The sequence below is a fragment of the Lactuca serriola genome, chromosome 4 (assembly GCF_051521515.1).
Source record: "Lactuca serriola cultivar US96UC23 chromosome 4, Lser_US96UC23_V15, whole genome shotgun sequence".
In the NCBI taxonomy this organism is placed as follows: domain Eukaryota; kingdom Viridiplantae; phylum Streptophyta; class Magnoliopsida; order Asterales; family Asteraceae; genus Lactuca; species Lactuca serriola.
In genome coordinates this window covers 151110599-151114954 of record NC_136411.1, presented here as the reverse complement: position 1 = coordinate 151114954, position 4356 = coordinate 151110599, and positions in this window count along the sequence as shown.

The following is a 4356-nucleotide window of genomic DNA, read 5'->3' as shown; positions in this document are numbered from 1 at the left end:
GGAACTATATGCAAATGTAAAATCCCAATACAAATGCAACATACAGGTCCTACAAACTGATAATGGGGGTGAGTATGTGAATCATGAAATGGAGTTTTTTTGTAAAAAAAACTCCATTAAACACCAAACTTCGTGTGCCAATACACCGCAACAGAATGGACTGGCTGAATGAAAGAATCGACACCTTCTTGAAATTGTTCGAGCCTCCCTATTTGACATGAATGTTCCACGAGAATATTGGGGGGAAGCTGTTCGCTCCGCTACATACCTCATGAATCGAACTCCATCTCGAGTCTGATTTCAAGACTCCCATTGAAAAACTTCACGAACTAGTTGTTACTCCAACGACTCCAAACTTGGAACCACGCGTGTTTGGATGTACATCATATGTACATCAGAACATAGGAAAGTTAGAGCCACGAGCAATAAGATGCGTATTTCTTGGATATGCTGATCTCAAAAAGGGTTATCGGTGTTATGATCCTAAAGGAAAAAAGATGTATGTCTCCCGAGATGTTGTCTTTCATGAGAACATCCCATTTTTCAAACATGAATGCTCTCTTCAGGGGGAAAAACTGACACCGAAGAAGAGATCACTCATGAACATTCCTCAGAAGTTGTTCAATCAACCGACACTATGCCTGTTACCAACGATATCAATTTTGAACCTGTGTCTCCTGTCCCTTCTGTCTCTCCTGTTGTAACAACTGATGATGTTGAGTTTGTGGAAAATAATGATGAAGAAAGCAACCAGCACCTTGGTGAAGATATAGGTCAGAACGATCATCATGAACAACACGAATGTACAACTTCCTCAGGTACTCCTGTGACCATCGAGAATCCGGAGTCTTCACCACAGGTAAATACTCAGACCAACTCCCCTATTTTACATGATCAAATTCATGAACCAAGGTATCCCACCAGACAAAATAGGGGCATTCCAAAGAAACAATTGATGGGTTTTATGCATAAGAACAATCTTATGTGCTCATACAAACCCTAATGCTTGGATCTAGGTTTCTCTATTGTACATGCTTTGAATCCAAGACTTATAAACCTAGATCTATCATATATATAATTCGAAATTATCACAAAGAAAACAGATCTAAGTGGTTTACCTCTTTCAAGTAGCTTGAATCCTTGTAATCTTCTTGATCTTGAGCTTAGAGTCACAATTGTAACTCCTCTAATGGTTCGCAAAACCCACAAGCAAGAAGGCAATATGAGAGAGGGTGATACATTCTAGAAACCGGCCCTAGGGTTCCCTTAGAATGAAGTGTAGCCGATTTCCATAGCCTAGGGGTCTTATTTATACTTGCAAGCTACTAGGGTTTCAGTCTAAACCCTAATGGACAGCTTAGCCACCAAGCAGCCCAAGGAACCTTCTAGAATAAGGCATTGGATGAAAATATGATGGATCCCCATCATAATTTCGTTCCCCCTTAAGTCCATTAGGTTTCCTTAACCCAGAGTTTATACCCCTTTATTTAATTAATCTCTTTTAGTCACCAAATTAATTCCTAATTAATTTATGACTAATACTAATTAAATAAATATGATTTCTCCTTTAATATATTATTCTTATAATATATTAATAAACCATAATATTCTCTCCCTCTCCTTAAATTACTTTGTCAAGTTGCTTTGGAGAAGACAACCCAAAAGGACCATGCATAACCGGGTCAAGTATATGCCAAATATAGTTACAGACTTAGACACTATTACAATAGTCTCCCACTTGGATAAGTATAGTAACTATATCTCACATATGACTTCAGAATCCGATTAGCAATCGTAGCTCTTATACTTCGCTGTCAACTCTGATGAACTTGTCCTTCAGATAAGGGATCGTATAATCCTCTGTTCTGGATATCATGCTGACAATGCTTATTGTCCAGCATTTGTTCCTCGATTTCCGATTTGTTTGACATAGAATTTAGTTGAACACATCAACTTCATTCTGACCGGTCCCGACACATAAGTCAAACCAAATCATCAAGTGGCCAAGATATCACTTTTATTCTCATAGAATAAAAGGAACATATCAACTTCGACTCATATGCATCCATTGTTTACTAATTGAATTATGCACAATAATGTGTTTTATAACATCAAGTTACTGATGCGTTTACACATCATCAATGCATAACTAACCAGCAAACAACAACCATATCTCTAAGTTTTAAGACTATATGATATTATCGCTTTGCGATCACTTAAGGTAAAACACCACGAAGTGATACCAGCAAACTCAGGTTTATTCCAATGCTTAAATCATATTCATAAGCACTCATGAACTTTGCACCAAACCTTTGCTATGCCCAAAACCTTTTAGACAATCTACAAACAATTCATGACAGTCTTCATTCATATCTACTTCCAAAATATGACCGACTGTGGACTGTTTGAATAATCCTATCATTCTGGAAGTCAAAACATGCAAAATTGAAACAATAGATAAATAACCAACACAAGATAGTAGCTTTACTCATAAATAACACAATTTTATTTATTCATCAAATGACAAGTACAAACTATCTATTACACATTTCCTATCTAATCCAAACTTATATCATCCTTCAGCCCAATGCTCCTAGTGTGCTGCAAGTGTTTGACCCTACTCAGTCCCTTCGTAAGGGGATCTGTTGGGTTTTCTTCTAATGATACCCTCTTCACAATGAGGAGTCCCTCTTCTACCCAATGTCTGATAAAATGATATTTTCTGTTGATATGTCGAGATCTACCATGATCTCTCGGTTCCTTGGTCAAGGCAACCGCTCCTTCATTATCATAGAAAATTTCCATCGGCTCCTTTATGGATGGCATAACTCCAAGGTCTCGAATGAAGTTCTTCAACCATATAGCCTCCTTTGACGCTTCGCTCGCCACAATGTACTCTGATTCACACGTTGAATCAGCTACGGTCTCCTGCTTGGAACTTTTCCAAGTCACTGCTCCTCCATTTAGGGTAAAGACCCAGCCCGACTGCGATCGGTAATTATCCCGATCCGTCTGAAAACTAGCGTCACTGTACCCTCGTACCCTTAAGTCATCACTCCCACCAAGGACTAGAAACCATTCCTTGGACCTTCGCAGGTACTTAAGAATATTCTTAACTGCAATCCAATGGGCTCTACCAGGGTTCCCCTGATATCTGCTGACCATGCTCAAAGAGAAGGCCACATCAGGGCGAGTACAAGTCACAACTTACATGATAGAGCCTACTGCGGAAGCGTAAGGTACTCGGTTCATATCAGCTATCTCTGCCTTTGTACTCGGGCTCTGAGTCTTACTCAGCTTGGTATTGCTTTGGATTGGCAACTCCCCTTTCTTGAAATTTTCCATACTAAAACGCTTTAGTACCTTATCCAAGTATGTATCCTGAATGAGTCCTATCAGTCTCTTTTCCATGTTTCTTACTATTCTTATTCCCAGAATATAAACAGTCTCTCCGAGGTCCTTCATAGCGAAACATTTCCCATGCCAGGACTTGACCTCCTGCAAGGTTGGGACATCGTTTCCTGTGAGTAGTATGTCGTCGACATACAATACGAGGAAGCTCACTATACTCCCACTGGCTTTGACATACACACAAGATTCATCTTCACTTCGCAGAAAGCCAAACTCTTTAACTTTCTCATCAAAACAAAGATTCCATCTGCAAGACGCTTGTTTTAATCCATAAATGGATTTCTTAAGCTTGCATAATCTATTTGGATGCTTCGCATCGACAAAACCCTCTAGCTGATTCATATAAACATCCTCAGCCAACTTTCCATTAAGGAAAGCGGTTTTCACGTCCATCTGCCATATTTCATAATCATGAAACGTAGCTATTGCAAGCATTACCCTAATAGACTTTATCTTCTCAACTGGTGAGAAGGTCTCATCATAGTCAACTTCGGGAGTTTGAGTAAAGCCCTTCGCAACCAATCGCGCTTTATAAGTATGTACTTTCCCATCCATGTCTGTCTTCTTCTTTAAGATCCACTTGCACCCGACTGTCTTGCGTCCCGGTACATGATCAAACAAATTCCAAACTTGGTTGTCGTACATGGACCGAATCTCGTTGTCCATCGCCTATTTCCAGTTCGCAGACTCTGGGCCTGCCATGGCTTCCTTGTAGCTGCTAGGTTCGTCCAAATTTACTAGTGTACTATCACTAATAAATGTATCCCCTTCAGTAGTAATATGAAATCCATACAAATGGGGTGGAACACTAGCCCTAGTGGAACGTCGAAGAGGTAAGGACTCGTCAACAAGTTCAACAGGAGTTTCCTCCTCAGGTTGAGTGCCAGTGTCAGAGGTTCCTTCATCGCTTTGATCTTGAATCTCTTCAAGTTCAATTTTCGTCCC